At 40.5% G+C, this 23493-nt stretch overlaps 1 protein-coding gene across 1 annotated transcript in view; it reads right to left on the reverse strand.

Annotated features, from left to right (window-relative positions):
• Nucleotides 1-23493, reverse strand: part of LPIN2 (lipin 2) — an 83290-nt gene that overhangs the window by 59583 nt on the left and 214 nt on the right. The gene's annotated exons all lie outside the window — the stretch shown is intronic.

Here is a 23493-nt window from a genome sequence, read left to right on the forward strand (position 1 = left end):
AGTATATTATACCGCTTGCTGCCCAGCCTACCAGAAATTAATGTGAGCCTGGAGTACATGAAAGTGCCCATGGGTGCTTGTAATCTAACAGAGTATAGATCAGGTAACACAAATTCCTCCTCTTAAAAGAGAAGTGTTTTTTTTTTTTGGTCTAAACATTACACAACGTGTTAACAATTTAAACCTTTGCCTCCATGTCCTACTGCAGTTCTGGATCCCCAGCATCAGATGGTAGGAAGAAAAAGACTGATACTGGGGTGCTGCCAATGGGAAAATAATAAAAGGAGAAATAAGACATCAGGGAGAAGGGGAAGTAAAAGAGAACAAGAGAAGATTAAGGAGAAACTACATACGAAGATGTGGAAGGGGGAAAAAAGGAAAAGCAGAGGAAATAAAACTGGAAAGAGATGAGAAAATATATAAATGGAATGACTGGAGAAAGGGAAAACTATTAATGAGGAGGGCAGATGGAGATATAAAGACACAGGGAAAAGAGAAAAAAACTATCCATTTTAAAAGTGAGGCGCCCCTCAGTTGACTAGGTGGCTCAGACGGTTGAGCGCCCCACTCTTGGTTTTGGCTCAGGTCATGATCTCAGGGTGGTGAGATCGAACTCTGCCTCAGGCTCTGCGCTCAGCAAAGTCCGCTTGGGATTCTTTCCACCCCCTCCTCTTCTTCCCCAGCCTGCCACCCCTGCCCGCTCTCTCTCTCAATTAATAAAATCTTTTTTAAAAAGTGAGTAAACGGAGGCCCAGCAAGACATAAGGCAGTTAGTCCAAGGTCACCCACTTAGTCAGACCCAGTTTCTGGTTCAGTGCTTTCTCCCATGATGCCAGGTTAAGACCAGAAGACAAAGTGCTAGGGAAAGGAGAATGAAGACCAACCAGAAGGAAAGACAAAGGGCTAACAAGAGAAGAGAGGCAAGACCCAGAGGTTGATGGGTATGAACTAAACTTCACCTCAAACGCCTCTTACAAAACAACCAGGCCCTACGCCAGTCACTTCAATTTCCTGCTAGTCTTGGTACTGCTTCACCGTTTGGACTGATGACTCACAGAATGTTCTGACTGAAGGTGAGCATGTACCATGGACCTGGACACGGTGAGCTCATCTTCCAAACACTGATTTTGCAAGAGGCACACACCTCCAGTCTCCCCCCGTGGTGACCTGGGGACCACCTGACTCCCAGTTGGTACCCGACATTCTGGTTCTGGCCCATCACTTGAGTGGTGGCACTTTTTGGACTCAGTCAATAAAAGTTAAAACTACAACCAATAATTCTTAATCATCCATATGGTTTTTCAAAGAAAAACACTACTGTACTGTCAAACTTTTTCTCTACAACCAAAGATGATAAATGGTTGAATATCAAGAAAGACTACTTTTTACTTTTACACAGCATCTTTAATAACCTTAAAAAAAAAAGGCATAAGTAGAATTTGGAAGTCTTTTTTCCTAGACTTAAATCTTTCCAGAAAAAGCCTAGCTTAAGGAAACAGAAACAAAGCTAAAATACTAATCAGGAAGTCAGAATCCTGTTCAGGCTCCACAGCTGATAATCATGCTAGTAAAATACACCTTTTTTTTTTTTTTTTTAAACTACTAATCCTGTAAGTATATGAGACCAGGTATTAAAGAGCTTTTTAAGAAGACAAAGATTAACTTAAAACTTCCTAACCTGAGATTTGCTTATCTGAGGCTGAGCTAAACTGGTTCAATCGAAGTACTTAACACCACAAGTTATATTCAGACTTTAACACAAAATATGAAAATAATCTTCGCCCCCCCAGCGGTCAGACTGTGGAATAGCAACTTATTTCTGCTGAATTACCAATGAATAGGTAAGAATGCTAAAAAGTGTAATTATGATGAAAATATTTTTTAAAGCTTCAGTTACAATGAATTCATAATCTCTATCATGGCTGTCCTACAGTAAAGGAATTAACTCAAGCACATCTCTACATTTTCAAGGGCACTAGTGACAGAGAGACCCATACACCAAGGACCACAGCCCACCTGAAACAGAGTTCCTTGAGCCAGATGACTCTCTTATCTACACCGATTAAGTTTTTCTTCCTGTATCGGGCATTACTTGTAATTCACCGTTTACTTATGAAAACAAAAGGACTAATATGCTTTCTTTAAAACCAAGAGCAAAATTCCTCTTGAGAACACTCTGAGGTTTTTCAAACATTTGTAATTTAACTACTTATTGGATAATGGCTACCTAGTTTACTTAGGTTCTAGTGTTTCATTGTATCCTCACACAATCCCCAACTCTTAACAAGGGTAGCCAGTGACTATTCATTGGAGCTGTGAATTAATGAAACATCAAATGCATGTAGGTCTTTTCAGGAACAGAGGGAAAAAAAAAAAAACAAGAAGTCTCTCCTGAGGCCCAACTTCAAGTACCTTTTTCAAAGATAATCTTGAAAACTTGTATTTTAACCTTTAAAATTCTACATACTTTGTATTCTACTCTGACGCATCCATTTTTTAGTATGAAAAAAAATGACTGGACAGTTTTCTTCTACCAAGTTCAAGAGTTAAGGTATCACATTGACTCTAGGGCCTAGAATATCCTCACTGTCCATATCGCCGTTTAAAGAGTTGGGGACTAAACAACCTCGGAAGCGCAACCCTTCTGACGCTAATATTCTGGGTCACACTTTCATCCAATATTTTGAGACCAGAAGGACGACACTGAAGAATTGTCTGGCTGCAGCTATCAAGTGTATCTGCTTGATCATTAAGAGGGTAAAGCTGAACATCCCAACTAAGGATCAGAAGAAACATGGCTTGACTTGTGTCACCAATTCTGGACAACACTTTCAATAAAATAAAGCCAAAACAAATGGGGAATGCTTTGCTCTGCTCAGAATTCCCATGGCAGGTGCTTCAATGGTTGTGTGTGTGTGTCTGTGTGTCCGTCCATGTCCTGTTAATCACAACTATTTCTGTTTAAATGTTCTCTTTTTCTTCTCGTTTCACCCTCTGAATAGCAGTTTGCAATGGCCCTGCCCCATGGTGACACTCAGGGATGACACCCAAATTATATAAGCAATTTTCTGTACCAGGGCTATGTCGCCCCATTTTAGTCACACTCAAGAAATCCTGTTGAAACACAACTCATATTATTATCAAATTTGAAAACAGTAAATACTTTCAAAAGTGTGATGCTTTAATCTTGTAGAAACAAATTTGTTGCTATAAACTCACCACTAAAAGGAGCACACCAGTGTATCACAACACTGAAGTCAAATGAAGATACTTTAAAGATTTTTCCACGCCAGGTCTAAAGTGAGATGGCTTAGAACTTGCCAAAGAAAACTACAGCAATTAATAAATGAAGCAAGAGGGAGGGGGTGGGGGAATGGGATAGGCTAGTAAGGAGGGCACATACTGAATGGTGCACTGGGTGTTATACGCAACTAATGAATCATCGAACTTTACATCAAAAACCAGGGATGTACTGTATGGTGACTAACATAATATAATGAAAATATTATTATAAAAAAAGGAAAAACAAAAAACAAACGGAAGAAAGACAGACAGACTTGGTATCATTAACACAATCCAAAGAAAAATGAACAAAAATTGTAACGAATTATGAGATCGGCATCATGCACTCATACTCTTACACTCCTTGGCTCTCAAGAGGAATCCTCCCTTCCTACAGCTGGTTTCGCCCATTTCTAACTAAAGATCTTCTGGACCACCTGAAAAACTGGTGATGGTTGCTTTAATCACTTTGTTGCTGTGACTGCACCTCTTGACTTACCTACAATTTTATTTAAAAAATACTGGTAATTAGCTGGGTACTTGTCTTCTTGCTCTCTTCTTCCATCTATATAAATGAACCGCTATTGTAATGCTGATAAAGTACTTACAGACCAAGAATTCAACAATAATCTCTTGATACGTAGTTTCTTGAGGAAAATGTAAAAATTCTATCACATATAAAACTCATACAAATAATAATACTCCAGACCCTCAAGAGATAAGTGTATGAAAGGACATAACCAATTGCCATCCCATAAACATTAACTATCAAAGACAGTGAGAAGCTGCTCAAGTTTCAGAGCTGCTAGATGGAGAAACCAGGATATAATATAAGGCCTGACTCCCAGCCTTTGCTTTTAACCATATGATTGATGTTTAATTTATAATTTGCTTGCTGTCATATTAGTAGGATTAAAGAAAATACCATGAAGCAATTGGGATTATCATTTTAATAAAGAATCATCATGAGCACTGCTGAGAAGAGTCATCCTGGTAGGACAGACAGGTGAAGTATAAATTATTATCCGTAGCTTTAAATGGGCCCCCAACGGAATCTGGCAACCCTGTCATAGGCTTGCTCTCCCAATTTGTTTCTTTTTCAAACCCACAGGTTTTTCAACTTGACTGCATCCACATCACCCTTCCCGCCCCATCAGAATATGAACCATTTCATACTCCCATATGCAGGTTCATTTGTGTTCTTCAGGAAATGAATAGCAAAATGGCTAAATTACATTGCTATGACAACGATAACTTAAGGAATTTACTTTTATGATATTAAGAAACTTATATGCTACATCTAATTCTCTTACCAGATTTTATTCAATTGTCTGTATTTAAACTAAAACGAGAAGAATCAGAACTCTTAGACTGTCTTTCAGAAATCGAACCTGCCTACTTCAACCTAAAGTTCCCCTAAAATGCATATAAGAAAAAAATAATGTAGCACTGGTACCCAAATTTATACATGACGATAGTTACAGTTCACCCATACAAACAAATGCAATTCTAAGATGGCACGATTAGTTGCATTTTCCACTGAGGGTAAAGCCTTAAGTCAGCTTTGCTATTCTTAGAAGTTAAATGTTGGTAATGTCTAAAATTTAACCTTGCAATGCCAGGACACTAGAGGATCCAAGAAAGCAAAGAGGCATCGGAGAACAGCAACATTAGAAGAAAGGTTCCCTCTTTTAGGGGCACAGTACCACTGAAACACAGACAGTTTATGACATTTTATAACTATCCCTCCACCCCTGCCCAACGCAGCATACTTTACAAGGCTCTCTGAGGGACAGGTATTTAGTTTGTATAAAAATCACTAGCGTTTGCAACAAATTAATTCTACTCAAGCTTTTAACGTATACAGTTTAATCACAAAACTTCCGGATGTGAAAAGAAATAAAGCAAACAAAGGTAATCTAAGCTAAATGTTCACAAGAAATTGTATGGCAAACTAGTATTTATATTGACGCCATACAAGAAAACACAATACTAGCAGCCGAGGATTAGTTATCTAGTATTTAACTCTGAGTCATACTCTAGAGCTAGTCCTTTGCATATATTATTATCTCTGATCTGTATTCTGTGAAAGATTTGCTTTATCCCTATATTTGCAGATGAAGAAACAGACTCAGAGAACTTATGTGATATATTCAAGGTTACCAACTAGTTTTTAAAAGTGCCAACGCCAGGTTCAAACCCTAATCCACTTGTTTCCAAGCTTCAAGATGTCTTCTATAGTACCTTTTAGGACTTAACACTTAGGTTGGAATGCAGATTTAATGAGCTCAGTGTTTTTAAAAATCTCAAAAACAAATGAATCTAAAAGAACAAAATATATTTAGGAATAAATTTAATCAAGGAGGTAAAAACTTGCATATTTAAAATTACAAAACATTGCTCAAAGATTTAAAATGGCCTAAGAAGTAAAAAAGACATCTCATGTTCATGGACATGAAGACTGAAATGTATTTTGTTAAAATGTCAATACCACCCAAAGCAATCTACGAATTCAACACAATCCCTATCAAAATTTCTAGACTTTTTTTTTTTTTTTTTTTTGCAGAAATATAAGGCCAATCCTCAAACTGATATGGAATTACAAGGGGCCAAAACACTCTTGAAAAGAACAAAGTTCCTAATTTCAATACTTACTACAAAACTACAGTAATCAAAACAGCATGGTATTGGCATAAAGACAGACCTACAGACCAATGGAGTAGAACTGAGTCCAGAAATAAACCCAAACATCAATGGCCAATTATGTCTTTTACAGATTTTATTCAGAGAGGGAGTGTGTGTGCAGGGGAAGGGGTAGAAGCAGAGAGAGAGAATCACTAGCAGACTCCGTGCTGAGCACCGAGTCTAAGGCAAGGCTCGATCTCACCACCCTGAGATCACGACCCAAGCCAAAATCAGAGTCAAATGCTAAACCAACTGAGCCACCCAGGTGCCCAGATGGCCAATGATTTTTGCCAAGGATGCCGAGTCCATTTAATGGGGAAAGAAGAGTCTCTTCAATGTATGTTGCCAAGAACGGGATTTCCACATACAAAAGAATGAAGCTGGACTCCTACCTCACATCACATAGAAAAATTAACTCAAAATGGACCAAAGACCTAAATGTAAGCGCTAAAAACACACAATGTTTATAAGGAAACATGGAGTAAATCTTCGTGACTTTTGATTTGGCAAATGATTCTTAGACATGACACCAAAAGCGTGAGTAACAGAAAAAGGAGATAAACTGGATTCCATCAAAATTTATAACTTTTTTTGTATCAAAGGACATTATCAAGAAAGTGAGAAGACAGACTACATCATGGGAGAAAATATCTGCAATTCATGCATCTAAATAAAGGTTTAATATCCAGGATATATCAAGAACTTCTACTATCAAAACCAAAAAGACAACCTAATTAAAATATGGGCAAAAGACCTGAATAAATAGCTCTCCAAAGATGGTCAGTAGGTACATGAAAAGGTGCTCAGTACCATTAATCATTAAGGAAATGCAAATCAAAGCCACAGTGAAATCATCACTTCACATCCACTAGTATGGCTATAAAAACAAACAAAATGAGAAAGTAAGTGTTGTGAAGATGTAGAAAAATTGCAATCTTCGTGCAACTGAAACGTGATGGAAATGTGCAATGGTGGTCATTGTGGAAAGCAATCTGGCAGTCCTCAAAAAGCTAAACCTAGAGCTTTGATCCAGCAACTCCACTAGATATATATTCCAAATAACTGCAAACAAGGACTCAAGGACTATAAACCAATATTCATAGCGGCATTATTCACAATAGCTAAAAGGTGGAACCCAACTAAGCTCTCAAGTATACCCTCTTTAGAGAAAATGCGATCATCAATATATGTGTATATCCACACAATCATGAATCGTATTTTGGGGTCTGAGGATCTGCTGGAACCCCTCTATGGCTGGTATGTAGAACCCAAGAACCCCTGATTCTAATCCAAGCTGTTGTTTGAAAGATAAGAACATGCACGTACTGAAAAATTAAATTACTTCCCTACTGAATTAGATAAAACATGCTCAATCTTTGTGATCTAAAGCCTTAAGGCTATATAATAATGTTATATAACATAACAGCCCTTGAAATGAAACACTAGAGAGTATATGTAAATGCGTGCTGTTCATTCATTCAGGAGGGATGGTGCTATGAAAATATTCATTTAACAAACATTTTTCCAGTGTCTACTATACACAATGCCAGGCACCAATACTGCCTTTATCCCTGGGCAAAGGAGTCCCTGCCCCAGGCCCTGCACTTTATAAAGCCCTGCATACCACAAACCCCAAATAAAAAGACCGCATTTATTTTTCTTCTTTTCAGATCTCTAGAGAAGTTTCATTTTATTTTTTGTTAAGATTTTATTTGACAGAGAGCAACTGCGTGCACGAGTGTGAGCACGCACAAAAGCTAGGGGGAGTAGCAGGCAGAGGGAGGGGGAGAAGCAGGCTCCTGGCAGAGCAGGGAGCTCAATTCCGGACTCGATCCCAGGACCCCGGGATCATGACCTGAGCCAAAGGCAGAAGCTTAACTGACTGGGCCACCCAGACACCCCATTAAAGTTTTTCCTTTTGTTTTTAAACAATTTACCTAACAGAGCAGGAGGAAAGCACAAGCCAAGCTGCCCCCAGACCTGCCCCTCCAGCTTCCCCAGCATGTATGTGCTAGCGCTCAGGCTCTGTGACAGATCAGACAGGGCTGCGAAACAGCCAATGGTGGGAATGTCAGACAGTCCATGGGGTGACTGGATTCATAGCTTTTAACAGTTTAGACGAAGGTTTCTCAACCTTGGCACAGAGACGTAAGTCACGTAATTTTTTTCCAGGGTGCGAAGGAGCATACTATTCCTGATCTCCAACCACTAGATGCCAGTAGCACTCTCCCCAGTTGTGGCAACCAAAAATGTCTCCAGTCATTTTTTTTTAAAGATTTTATTTATTCATTTGACAGAGAGAGACAGCCAGTGACAGAGGGAACACAAGCAGGAGGAGTGGGAGAGGAAGAAGCAGGCTCCCAGCGGAGCATGGAGCCCAATGCAGGGCTCAATCCCAGGGCCCTGGGATCACGCCCTGAGCCAAAGGCAGATGCTTAACAACTGAGCCACCCAGGCGCCCCGTCTCCAGTCATTTCTAAGTGGCCTCTGAAGGCAAATTTCCTCTAGTTGAGAACTACTAGTTTAGACAAATGGCATGTAGCCCTGTATTTATATGCCTGTTCTGGCTGGGCCCTCACAGATGTTAGGGGTGGGCCACTCAGGCACATAGCTTGGCTTTAAATTTAGATAGAGGTGTAATTTAAAATTCAGTCTAATACTTACTAATAGTCCCAGTACTCACCCTTTAAGCTTCAGCTTGACTGGAGTCTCCTATGAGCCCTCCATAGTGCTGGGGTCACCAAAACCACCATGCAAGACTGCTTCCAGGACTCAATGAGGTACCACCTGGAAACTACTAAGTGCTTAACTTCTTTCTTTTCATTAAAAAGCAACGTACTGAATACCTTCAAGACCTATGCCACACAGGTGCCTAACATGATTGTTAGGCCAGAATCCCTGCCTTCGAGAAGCTCCCATTTAGTGAGGGACACAGGAAAGTAAACAAATGACTTCTGATCTAATTCCCACTTCAATTAAGAGCTCTCTTTTATCTCTTTGTTTTAGCTTTCCACACTTTCTTTTCATTCCCTAAGACCCATCCAAATGAGGCCCATACCCTTCAACATATTCGTTCAAATAGTGTAATTCACATTCCATCCCCAAATAGCCAAAATCAGATTAACATGGGTCAGAAGAATCCTAGGGGTGTAGGGAATGGTCTTAAGACAAAAACTATTAGATCCAGCTACTCCCAGACCTCCACTCTACACTGGGTCCAAACCAGACCAGTCTCCTTAAGGCATCTTCCTCAGTGTATTTCCTTTTCCAAGTTCTGGTGTAAAACTGTTCAGTCACATTAACACTCTATTTAACATGAAGCCTGTCTTTTAAATTAAATACTTCTGAAGTCTATAATAAACTGATGCCATTGAAATGCCACTGCCCAACATGTTATTTGTACTCTCCTTTTTTCCTGAAAGATCTTTAAATTTAGGTGCTACACAGGATAAAGATCAGTATCGTTCCTATAGGTCACAACTCTTACACAGCAAAGACGCAGATTATCATTCATCTGTCCGACATGCATGATCCACCAGATGCTGCTCTAAATGGCTTCTGGCAATTCTGCAAAACCTACTGACCATAAAACCATATATTTCAAGACTGAAAGCAACTTAAGAAGAAAAGGTGCTCCAAAATGTTTTAAGAATGACAGCATCGTTGAAACCCATATATTGTACTAAAGTGGGCAATGTACATTTATTCAACTGCATAAATTTTTAGTCATATTCCTCCACAGTTATATTTTTATACAAGTATCAACAGTTTATTATTCATTTGTAATGGGGTGCAAAACTGAAGAACTTGTATTAGATCTTATGGATAAACTTTAAACTTCATAATATGTTGACTCTCTTAAACAGTAATTTTCATAGTGAAAAATGTCCATCAATTGTCATCATCTACCACCCCCATCTTAAAAGGCACTGTGAAGATGCAGGAAAGAAATGGCTATTTGCTCACATCTCAGGACAGTCTGCAAGTATGCATATATCAGATATCATACATATATCACAGAAGAGAACCACATCCATTTCTCCCAGCACATACAGAAAGCATCATTTGTTTTTACAGAGACCTTGCCAGAGGCACCAGGTTCTCTAAACTGCCTAAGAATTTCAAAGCTGAATGTTAACTTTTGCATGAGAAATACCAGATTCGACATTTCATGAATATGTACACTTCATTTCTGGAGCTTATTTTTTTCTAAACCTAACTGAAATTCAAAGGGATATAATGAGGTCAAAGCTACAGCAATCACCTATGGGACACCATCAGAATGCCAAGCCATTTCCCTGTAACCCTTCAGGGTACCATGATGAAATCAAGACAATGCCACAATTCTAGTTAAAAGTTACTTCTACTGCATAAACAGTTTGACCAATCTCACACATTACATCAACCATTCTTCAGTGACTCCTGTAGGTGAAGAGAAAAATCTTCCCTGATTACTGGTAGCATAGTAATAAAAAAGAAACAGGGGTGGGGGGGCGGAGTGCCAATCCATCTGCTTACTTAACTGATGTCATGTGAGTGACCAGGAGAATTCCTCAGCTCCAGTAACACACACTCAGTTTTTAACACCTGCAATCTCTCTTGCATTTTACTCTCAGGAATGCAGCACCCCCCTCCCTGTTTCCCAGAGGAATATGTTTTAGATCAAGAAGCACAAATTCACCAGATCTCCACTCCTGTCTTCGGAACTGCCTGGGTCTGTCTCAATCAAACAGAACATGGCGACAATGAGGCCAAGAAGCAGGGATGTGAACTCCTGTGCAGCCATGCAGAGTTCCCGCTCCCAATTCCAGACATCCCATACTGGTGTCCGCAGAAGCTCCTGGGGAAACTGGGAAAGGCTGTGAAGATGGATGAGTCTTCCACCAGCAGCCAATTAAAACACAGCTTTCAAATTTCAGCCCCTACTTTATTGTGCACAACTACTACTGGAACCCAAGTAGAATTTTCAGAAATGTTAGGAGGGGGGCCTCCATCTCACAGCCTGGGAGGACATCTGGGGTGGATAAAGGGAGAAGCTGTGGAGACAGTAGCCATGGGCAACTGCACCGCTACTGTGAGAGCCACCCATCACTCCAGTTCGAGCTGCGGCCTAGTTCTATGTAGCTTTACAGAACAAACGCCAGGTAAGGCCGTACTGCTGTGTTATCACAAGCCAACTGTGTACACCAAGCTACTGCGACAAGAGAGAAAGACTTCCAAGAGCAACAGCATCTCAGTGAAGCAACATTTGGAATGCTGGAAAATAAAGCTTATTTCAACTCACTGACCTGTTTAAAAGCAGTGTCTACTTTAATGTGTTAGGCACTATTCTATTCTGAGCTGAGATCAAGCAGTGAACTTGGTAAGGTGCCCGCTCTCACAGCACTTAGATTCATTCTTTCTAATGGAGAAAGAGAGACAAGAAATAAAAAACAGGGACGCCTGGGTGGCTCAGTCAGTTGGGCATCTGCCTTCAGCTCAAGTCCCGGGGTCCTGGAATCAAGTCCCAGGGTCCTGGGATCAAGTCCCACGTGGGGCTCCTTGCTCAGCAAGGAGCCTGTTTCTCCCTCTGCCTGCTGTTGCCCCCACTCTGACAAATAAATAAAATCTTTTAAAAAATAAATAAATAAAAAATAAAATTCCAGACTGGGATAACTATTACAAAGGAAATTAAAGAGAGTGATGCTGCCAGAAAGTAAGGGAGGAAGGGCAGGAAGGGCTACTTTAGGTAAAGGAATTGAGGAGCCAAAACCAAAAAAAACCTATGACAGAACTTTTAAAATCAAACAAACTCAATACAGGAAGGCTCACATCTGAAAAAGAAAGAGTGCAATTAACACAGAAGACAGAGCATCAGAACCTGGTTGATCACGTTGATATGTTATGATATACTTAGGATTTACTTTCTCACAAGACACTGCCGTAATCATGTTGCCAACCTTCAAATTACTTTAGAAACAAAGCAAGGGTAGCAAATGAAGTGACTCAGATACTAAGTTATTAAACATTCAGGAAACCAACAGAAATTTAACAGTCACATGCATTTGAACAAAAATCGCCAACTATAATCTAAAAATTACTTCCTCAGAGTTGCTTTCTGATCTTCAGTGAAGACAGATGTGATTAAGAGTCTTTAAAAATATTACGATTACTAGACACTCTGTTAAACACAAAGGATGTCATATACTTGATCTTCATTCCCTCTTAAAACCCACCATTCAGAGCTGAACTGTGTCACCAAAACTGCTAAATTGAAGTTTCAACTCTCAATATCTCAGAATGTGACCTTATTTGGAAACAGGATCTTTACAGAGGTAATCAGGTTAAAATGAGGTCATCAGGGTGGACCCTACACCAATATGACTGGCTTCCTTAGAAAAAGGGGAAACTTGGACCAAGATACATAAACACACACACACACACACACACACACACACACACACAAATGCCATGCGACCATGGAGGTAGAAATCAGGGTTCTGTACCTACAAGCCAAGAAATGCCAAAAATTACCAGCTAACCACCACAAGTTAGGAGAGAGGCATGAACAGATTCTCCCTACAGGCCTCAGAAGGAACTAACCCTGCTGACACCTTGATTTCAGACTTCCAGCCTCCAGAACTGTGAGACAATAAATTTTTCTGTTGTTTAAACCATCCAGTGTGTGGTACTTGTTATATACTCGCTAACATAATAGTAAAGAAATATAAAAAGGGTAACTCACAAGTACAAAGAGAATGTTTGGAGGAAATGACAGGAATGACAGGAAATGAAAGAGGTCGTCAAATTTTTAAAAGACAAAAAATGGACGGAGGAAAAAAAATGGAGGATCAGAAAGCAAGGAAGTACAAAACGAGAGCCCACAGTGGTGGAGGTATGTCAAAAAAAACAAAACAAAAACAAAAACTACAACTACAAGACAACCTCCCAGACTCAAAAACATGATTTTCCAAATTGAAAATTCCTACCAACTACCTAGCACCAAGGTGGAGAGGTATCTGCACTATAGCGGGCTCCACCTAAGGCGGTCACAACAGAAAGATGCCAACAGACAATGTTAAAGGCTCTGCTGTTTCTTTACGGGCAAAGGGTTCAGAAATCACCATGTGGGCGTGGCCATACAAAGCAGGATGCACATCATACTCTCCATCAGAGGTACAGCACCCGATGCCAGCTACCTCCCAAACTTTTCATGAGGACACATGGTGCAGGATGACTCTGCCTGTGGAGATGAAGCCTCACCAGATCTGAGAAGCACCCATATATTGAGTGTTTTTATGCCCTCCGACCTACAGAGACTGATAACATACCTACCCACTAGCCAGGCATGTGTACAAAGCAAGGCCAGGACTGTGGGTCCATCGTGAAGCCAGAAGAGGGCACTTCCCAGGTGTTCCAGTCACTCCCTTACACTAAATGCTACAGGGACCAAGGCTGCAAATCACAAATGTAGGCACTTAATCAAAATATGAGACAGAGGAGAGACTTTAAAAAGAGAGAAAATTGCTAAAAACAAAAATAAAACAGAAAGAGAAAGGGAAAGGATAGAAAGAGTGGGAAGGAGAGAGAAACAAATTAAAAAGCTTGGTATTTCTCAACAGTACACAAATCAAAGTCCTAAAGGAAAACCATTTCCATTCTAGCATTCCATAGCCAGCCTACCAATTAAGTATGAGGCTAGAATAAATTTCCAGACAGGTAAGGTCTCACAACTGACCTCCTGTGAACCCTTTCTCAAAAAGCTACAGGGCGATGTGCCCACCAAAATGAGGAAGGCTGACAGAGGACTATCTAGGAAAGAAGGCCCAACAGAGGTGAGAAATTAATGGGATGCATGTGAGGTGTTCACTGCTGAGAGTCCTGTAATTCTGTAAAAAATTGGGGGCCTGAATTTGTGATTAATCCCAACAGAACAATTAACTCCAGTGAAAAAAATCTGAACTGGTGAAGAAATAAAATCACTGCACAGGCTTAGTTTTAAACACTACTTGGCCATGAAAACATAAATACTAAACTGAGAAATTTAAAAATTATGATACCATTACATGCGAAGGACAGAGGAGAGTGTGAGGGTTATGTACGAGATGAGTCCTCATCTAGCATAGTAGGAAATCCAGAGAATGTCTAACACCAAAAAACCAAGCTACAGTAGTTTACGCATGCACGCAGAGTTAAGCTCACGAGAAGTAGGTAAAAAGAGTTGAAAGAAGCTGCTTTTAGGAAGCAGGAATCAGCAGTGAGAAAGAGACTGGTATTCTTCACTATATATCTCAAAGTACTATCTGAATTAATCTGAATTTTTAGACATAAAATATACTTAAAAATGTAAAAAACAGGGGCGCCTGGGTGGCACAGCGGTTAAGCGTCTGCCTTCGGCTCAGGGCATGATCCCGGAGTTCTGGGATCGAGCCCCACATCAGGCTCCTCCGCTATGAGCCTGCTTCTTCCTCTCCCACTCCCCCTGCTTGTGTTCCCTCTCTCACTGGCTGTCTCTATCTCTGTCAAATAAATAAAATCTTAAAAAAAAAAAAATGTAAAAAATGAAAAAAATTAAAAGATGAATAGGACATCATGTGATGCAGCCTTATGATAAAGAATCATACCTACAAGGAATAAAAACTACTAAAGAAAAAAACAAACACCAAGCAAATATGAGCACTGTGGGTTTTTGTTTTGTTTTGCTTTTAATTAGGAAAGCTCTTTTCCAGTTCTCAGCATTAGCACTGAGCTTTACGTCTCATTAAAACAAATGAACCAGAAAATTTAAATATATAAAATTCTTATTAAGTCATCTATTTCATTCACTTGGAAAAGGGAAATGTCCTAACACAAAAGCCCTTTTCTTTCTATGTCAAAGATACGAGCAAAACATCTAGCCAACACTGAAAAGGATGACACTCACCACTAACCATACAGGTTTATTAATATTTTTCAAATAGTAGAAAATAAAATTACCTGTAGTTTTGTAACCTAAGGAAATTTTAATGATAGTTATCAGTTATTAAAATGTATAGAAAAATGTGAGAGACTTTATGAATTAGTCAGCTACAGCTTTTTTTAGTCATGCATTCACCTGCACTGTATATAGCAGTTAGAAAGGACAGCTCTGCTTTCTAGATACAAAGAAAAGGCTCCACTTACAGGCCTAGACAACAAAATTCACAGAGCAAGAGATGAAATGATGGCAAAAATCACAAGGCTTAAATTTACAAAGATATGTAGTAAAGCTTATATACAAAATTACTAACAAAAATTAATTTTCTATTTTGACACTATAGAGATAAAAGTTCTGCGTCAAGCAAGTTTTAAGCAAGCACAAACATCTTTCAACTGAACGTCATATTCTCATGCTAAAAACGTAAGCACAGAAGCACACTCCAAGATACCTCCTTTGACTCACTTTCAATCACTCGTGCACTACTCCCTTCTCAATCCCTCCCTACCTGATTTTACAAAGTTTGCCTGATACAGAAGTAGACTTACTTAATTCTCCTATGAGACTAGAAGGTACTTCAAGGCAAGAGAGATGTGCTGGAACACTACATCGAAAACTAATCAAGTACTGTACGGTGACTAACATTACATCATCATCATCATCATAATAAAAAGATATGTGCTATTCGCCTTTTTTCTTTTTGCCCCTGTGCCTCTCAACAGTGGTGCATCTTGTCTGGTTAGAAATCCTAGCCTGCCACCCTGCCTCTGGACTTCTATGTGGCCTGTGGCTCTGCTTTAATACACAATCTCATCTAATCCTCAGAATCAGGCTATCAGTAGGTACTGTTATCTCCATATTACAGAGGAGACAACTAACTATATGCCAAACATGTAATCATGAATTTGGGAATTCCTGAAGATCTATGAATGTATTTCTGTTTAATGAGAAGTTACTCTGTATTGAAGAGTTCATAAATACCAAATCACTTATTCAATTAAAGTAAAATACCATTAAAATTCCATCAGAGAGAATCCTATCTGCAGATGTAGTTACCAAGTGAGTCAAATGATATAGTGAAGTAAGTGCCAATTCATAAAAAACAAATCTGTCCAAAAACACAAACCCAGATACTCAACAATATTAGAGGTTTCAGCAGGCTACTCACAATGTGATGGGACAAGGGTTCCTGCATGGGGTTAAGAGGCTGAAGTTCTGTCCAACTCTGAAATGTTGTAACTCAGGGCTCCTACGCACAATCCAGTCCCACATAACCCAGGGATTATGGAATATACTTCTCATATAAGGAATAATCAAAATTACCAGTGAAAATCCTTCAAGAAGACATCATGTTGGATACTGACATACCATGTCTCAAAAAGTCCAACTGAGCCCATTTCTTCCTCCCAACAATAAAAAGAACTGCCTTCCTCTCAAGCTGAGTCCGAGACCAAAATTTAGCTAGAGTTTAGGGGCCGTGTTTCAAACACTGGATCCCAAGTCAGCCCAGGGACATGCTCATATTACAGAAGGCAGGCAGAGCAGCGGCTTCACATGGCACAACTGATTCTAGAGCAGACACCGAGGAGGTGTGGTGGCACGAACCAGGTCGCTTCCACCGTTTTCTTCGCTGGTCTTTCTCTTCTTAACATGGTTGGTTTCGCATACGTAAATGATTTAAAGAAACCCAAGGATCCTACACAGCAGGTGCTATCCTTCTATTAGCAGTTTATAGATGCTGACGTTAAGAATAAGTTCACCAGTTCCTGTTAATAAAGTAAAAACAAAACCCCCAAATTGGTTTAGGCAAGTCAATCATGAGAATTCTTACAGTCCTTGGGGAGTGTGGTGGCATGGAAGCAGGGGCGATGGAATGAGGTCAATGTCAAAACACAGTTGCATGCATCTGGCAAATCTCTTTCAGCTTCACTGTCCTCACCTAAAAAATGCAGCTACTATCTCTACCATGCAGGGTTGTTGTGCCTCTTAGATAATTTATGTAAAGCATAATGCCTCACCCAAAGGTGTTCAATCATAATAATAGTGGTAATAATAACCATAATCTTTTACAAACATTAAACACCTCCTAGAAACAGTGTTCCTAAAAAAACAGGCACCAGCACCATTTTGCAGACTGAGTCTCAGGGGACAGTATATATTAAAGACACCAAAATTCCAAATGTTTACTTTTCAAATCCTGCTACTTTGGCAGGGTATTTTGAATTCGTTGAACCGGTTAGAAAACCCTACAACAAAAGATCACACCTTTCTTATAAAGCATCTGTTTAATACACATTTTAAATTATAAAATAGAGAGCTTTCAGGGCGCCTCTGTGGCACAGCCAGTGAAGCATCCGACTGTTGGTTTTGGCTCACGTCACAGTCTCAAGGGTCATGAGATCCGGCAAGAGTCGGGGCTTTGAGCTCAGCATGCAGTACCCTTAAGAGATTCTCTCTCTCCCCCTCCACCCTGCTCATTCTAAATAAATTAATTAATTAAACCTTTAAAAAGAAGATAAAATAGAGAGCTTTCTATTTAGAAAGCATTTAGATACTTCTCTAAATAAGTCCTGTTCCTGTATAGTTCGTATGTAAACAGATGTTATATCTATTTGACATTATAATTATAGCTAAGTATTACTCATCCAAAAAATGTTGAGATTAAAGTAACTTAAAAGATATAAAATGTGGGCACTTTGCAATATTTTACAAAGAAAAAATAATTACAACTAACATCCTGAAGGAAACAAAAAGTATATTCCCTATGGTTCTTCAGTAAACCCAAATATTTTTTGTCTTATGTGGGTCCAGAAAAAAGGCACATCACTTTACAAAGATCATAAACTTACAGATAACTGTTGGGGAAAATATCATAGCACAATTCAAAGAGCTCCGATTCAGAGTTCATAATTCACATCAACTATCTGATGGTTTTGCTGTCTGAGATTCCTTTATATTTATCTTTTATGTTTTTTAAGTAGGCTCCATGCCCACCGTGAAGCCCAACGTGGGGCTTGAACTCACAAGCCTGAAATCCAGACCTGTGCTGAAATCAACCGACTGAGACACCCAAGTGCCCCCAAAGGCTAAATTTAATAGATTATGCCCAAATTCCTCATAAAACCTATTCACATTCTGGACACCTCTCTTTTAGAATCAGTAAACACCAAGTCTCTAGTACAGCTGGACACATCTATCTTGCCAGGAGCAATACAGGTCACATCATAATGCAATGAATAGATCAGAACCATCATGGAACTGTGCAATTCCACTGTTTATTCTGAAGCATAAAAAAGGCTTTTAGGTAGAATTTCAGATTAATCAATGAATTTTTTGTTTATGATTCTATAAAAGAGAAAACATCTTACTATAGATCTAAAAACAGATGTTAAAAAAAAAAAATGTTTAGGGGTGCCTGGGTGGCTCAGTCGTTAAGCGTCTGCCGTCCACCCAGGGCGTGATCCCAGGGTCCTGGGATAGAGCCCTACATAAGGCTCCCTGCTCCACTGGGAGCCTGCTTCTTCCTCTCCCACTCCCCCTGCTTGTGTTCCCTCTCTCGCTGGCTGTCTCTATGTCAAATAAATAAATAAAATCTTTAAAAAAAAAGATATTTAAATCTATTATCCCTTCCACTGTATTTCAGAAATAGGTGAAAGCAGAAATTCAGTCACTAAAGTTACTTGGTACCATATTCCTATTTTTTTTCTCCAAGTAAAATCACTGACGGATGCTTTCCCCATGCTCAGCTCCTCCTCTTCATCTAATAATTAGTTATGACCATCAAAACCAAATAACTTTTAAACCTAGATACTGGTACCCCTTTCTCTTTGAAATACTATGTCTTTAATCATGTTTCTTAAACTTTTCAAATCCACATCCCTTTACACCTCCTATGTTACTTAAAATTTCAACTAAATTCATGAGTGACCCCAAAAGTTAAAAATCAAAATAATGGGAGATAGCACACCAGACCTTCAAAAAATTTCCACTACATTTTGAATAAACAATCTGTACAGCTGCCCCAGCTCACTGTATTTGAGCTTTCTGCACATCAACCTATGAAGGTCTGCCCCTTTTAAAATCAACAGATCCTATCTTCAGGTGTTCATGTTTAAACGTTCTTTCCTCCCCTCCTCAAATCCTACTTTCTGACAAATCTTTCAGGCTAGCTTCTTACCACTTCCATTCAACAATCCATCTCTCCCCTACTCCTCCCTTTAGTTCCACGTTTACAGCAAGGAGGTAAACTAGCACTGCCTGCAGGCCACATGGAATGTCTGAACACTGAGACAATAGTTATTTACTCTAATGCAGATTAACAGCTAGAGGAAAGCCACAGATGATTTAAGGGTAAACACAAAGTAACACAAGATCAACTCCTCCTACAGCTGAAATTCATCAAGGAAAGTGCATACTGAAGAAAAGGAATAAACATTTGGGGGCAGGTGGAGATGGTAGGGAGAAAACTGAAATGAAAGAACTGAAATGGAAAAACATATTTGCTAAAATAGGTGAGAATGGATCACTGGAGATTCTTGAACAGGAAAGATAAAGATGCCAGGAGGTGAAAACAACTTAGAATTTATAAATCACTTTAAATTTTATTTATACTTTGCCCAGTTGAAAAACTAACCTGAGGCAGTTCAGACAAATACACATATTGCTAAACAATAAAACTAAAGAGAACTGGCACAAAAAGTAAATAAGAATACGCAATGAAATAAAGGCAAGAAACTAAGCTACTATTCATAAAATTACCTACAGTAACTACAGAAGTAAAGACTTTCTAAACTGTTCAAACATGACAAGTCAGATAAAGGCAATCACAAGGTGGGCTTTTCTATGAGCCAATGTTTCTCCTCCAAAGCAGCAGAAGACCCTAATTTGGATGGTTCATGTTGAAAAAATAGAACACTACAGATAAACACCACAAAGTTCTAAATTCAAAGATGACAAAAATAGCTATATATTCTAAGTGGATTTATAGATTTCTATGAATCATCCATTTTTCTAACACATGTAGTCTCTCAACTTATATAAATAAAAATAATTTTACAAGACACTTCTAACACATAAACCACCTTGACTTTCACCTATACCCTCTTTGTACAGAAGTGAGGGTAGCAAAAGGAGCTGATGCTGTAACCGTTCTGTTACGCTGTACAAGTTCAATGATTTCTGGTTCCTTTCTTCCTCATTTTCTTAGTAATAATTTCAACACCAATCTAAATTGACAAAAATAGGAATGACAGAAATTTAGTATTCAGGGGCTTTAGAGGAAAAAGAATCTAAATTGTAGTCAGTGAATGTAATTAAAAAACTGTATCTTATCATCATTCTAATCCTCAAAGTCACATTCAGGGCTTTATCTTGCATTGCCACACAGCTTATCTCCTAACAGATTCTTTTTTTTTCTTCTCCTTCCTTCTTGATAGACTGAAAACTTAGAGCAGAATCACCCAGTCACAGAATTTCAAAACGGAGGCAGACCATCTGGGCAAGCTTCTAGGGGTCAGTCGGAGTAAGGTGGCCACACGGGAGGAGCACAGAGCGGAATGGCCCCGCCACACACAGGTTGCCACGGACTCTCAGAGACAGCTAGCTGTTTCACCTGGACCTCAGAGACAGCTGTTTCACAAGGGGTGAAACTTTCTCACACATTTTTTTTTAAATATTCTTTTTGAGAGAGAGGAGTCTTGCGCGCGTGCGCGTGAGAGAAAGCACGAGCTTGCTTGAGCAGGGGGAGGGGCAGAGGGAGAACCAGACTCGCCTCTGAGCAGGGAGCCCCCCTGTCGGACCCAGGGTCCCAGGACCCTGAGATCATGACCTGAAAGCAGACGCTTAACCAACTGAGCCACCCAGGCGCCCCACACATTTGTCTTCAAGAGTAAAGGAGGGTACACATGTGAAGTGTTTAGCGTTAGTAATACTGTGTTACTAAAAAGAATAAAGAATCAAACTGACAGCAAGGGAGGCAGATTCCAAAAAGTGCAGTTAACTGCTAGCAAAGCCACCAAGAAATCTTAAACGAAAGCCTTCTGATATAGCCATAAAGCTTACTACTCACTCCAGCCTATAATAATTATCTTCAAAGTTTTAATAAAACAATTTATATAGGATTCTGCCAACTGGAAGCTCTCCTTACTAACTTGTGAGTTATTTCATCATGAAGAAGGCAAATGACAGTTCACAAGACTCTGGGGCTCAACCAGAAGTATAATGTCTTACAGACGATGGGAATAAAACAGGTAAAAATGGGCTTGCGAAAGAAATATCCCAAACCACTGTCTAGCCATTGACCACAGTGCGCGCGCACACACACACACACACACACACACACACACACAGTGACAGCTATGAGGGTCAGAGCAAAAGGATTTAAATTAATGGCAGGTGGACTTAAGTCAGACTTAAAGAAAAACCTCCTGACTTACACTACTAAGCACCTAAGGGAGGCAGCTGAATCTATCTCTCAACAAGACAAAGCTTCCAGCTAAGCGTTACCGTGCTGCTTTATATGAGGAAATAATGTATACCAAAAAAGCATACCCAGAGGAAATAGCTGTTGACACAGAGAACCAAGCTATATTTAAACTAAATATTAATATATTAACTAAACATTGCAAAATGTTCCCTGTAATACTCATGAGCTTAATTTAACCTTTTACCACCTCTAATGCGTGGCACCATCAGGATTATTCAACCAAAGCTCACAATTCAGGAAAGTTGAGTGAACTCATTCAGGAAGTGCCACCAGCTCTCAGGTCACTGGTAAGGACACACACCGACTACTGCTTCCTACCTTTATTCAACAGACCTCCATGGAGGTTTTTCTAAAAGCTGGTTCTGCTTTTGGTACCAGGCAGCTATCAAAGTCTGGTCTTCGAGGACCTTCAGTCTAGAGCAGGCCAGAGTCCACCCAGTAAACCAAAAATTACAATACAGGGCGATGAGTATCTTCACTGCTACATTCTTGGAGTAATGAAAGACAGAATGCCCAACCGACTGTATTGTTTAACAGTGGCTTTACTATAGTGTTGAAGGGTTTTCAAATGCTCCCATTTCCAGTTCCTCTTAAAGGTAGAGCTTCAACTGTGCCATCACATATTAAAACAGAACCTATCATTTCATTTCTCGCGTTCTACCGCCATCTCTATCAACATTTACTTACTCTTCAGGCTGATAGATCGCAATTAAACCGTACATTTAATTGGAATTAAGAAGCCACCTACACTGGCCAGAGCTCTTTCATTGGTGGCCTTAGGCCCGCTTTTTACACTCTGGATGGGTATGGCCCCGAGGCTGACTGTCCTTCTGGCAAAGTGAGGATGCTGCACCAGGGGACCACCAGAATCCTTCCCCTGCACCTTGTGAGCTCTGACTCTCCCCACCCTCAGCATCGCCTGCCACACTTTTCATTCTTAAGCCACTAAGATCAATATAAGACCATTAACATATAAACCGTATGGCCACTAAATAATTTGTAAATGTTTCAAATTTCGAAACTGACTTTGTACTATCAAAGCATTATGAACCAGCCAAGCCAGGTTTTAATAACAGTAACACGGAGTATCTCTACTGGGCAAATAGCTTCAACAGAGCCTGGCCTGACACCAAGACAAGAGACACTTTCTCAGTTTAAAATAAACAGGTTTAGAAAAATCATCCCGAAGTGTACATTTAAGATTAGCACAGCGGCTCAACTAAATCCTTCAGAGCATTTTCAAATATTCAGACTTCCAGCATTTTCTGAAAGGAGAGCTATCTTTCTGGTTCTGTTTTTCCTGAGTAGGATTTCAAAATGTCATCCCAAATTCTCAATGAGAATAGTCTTAACGTGTTCAGGCGAGTGGAGGACATAGTGATCCGCTGGGTTTAAAGTTGAGAGAGAGAAGCCCTTACTATAAAACTGTTACCTTCACACGTTCGATACAAATTGAGATTCGCCGAGGGAAGGGGGGTTCGAGAAGGGAAAAACCACTCACACTTAGGACCGAGTCTACAACCTGGAGGCGGAGACAGGGGCAAACGAACCGCCAGGGACAAAAAACAGCAACTTCCCAGCCCTGGCTTCAATGCGGATCACGTGCCTCGGGCGCCCCCTCCCCCAGGGCCGGGGGCGGGATGGAGACGCGGCCTCCAGCAGCGCTCTCCTCGCCGGGCGCCGCTTGGCCAGGCGTCACTTCGGCCTCCGTTCCAGCCTCCGCGCCAGAAACTCGCGAGCTGGGGGCTCTGAAGTGACCATGACCTCGGGCTGCGGCGGGGGCACCCGAATGTTTCCGTCTTCACGTCCCCCTCCTCACGTTGACTCCGCAGCCACCAGCCCCGGCGAGCCCCCCACCCCAGCCCACCAGGCCGTCCTGCCGCGGTGCTGGTGGGGGCCGCGTCTACGTGAAACGCGGCGACGAGGCGGGGGCAGGGGTCCCGGCCTCCCGCAAAGCAGCACCGCGCCGAGTTGGGAGACCCCAGCCGCCCGCGAGCGCAGAGACGCTAAGCCCGCCGCGGAGGCCGAGCCGCGACGGGGCGCGGCGCGGAGGCGCAAGGACCCGACCCGGCGGCGCAAGGACCCGACCCGGCGGCGCAAGGACCCG

Source organism: Ursus maritimus, unplaced genomic scaffold (genome assembly GCF_017311325.1).
Source record: "Ursus maritimus isolate PB19 unplaced genomic scaffold, ASM1731132v1 scaffold_18, whole genome shotgun sequence".
In the NCBI taxonomy this organism is placed as follows: domain Eukaryota; kingdom Metazoa; phylum Chordata; class Mammalia; order Carnivora; family Ursidae; genus Ursus; species Ursus maritimus.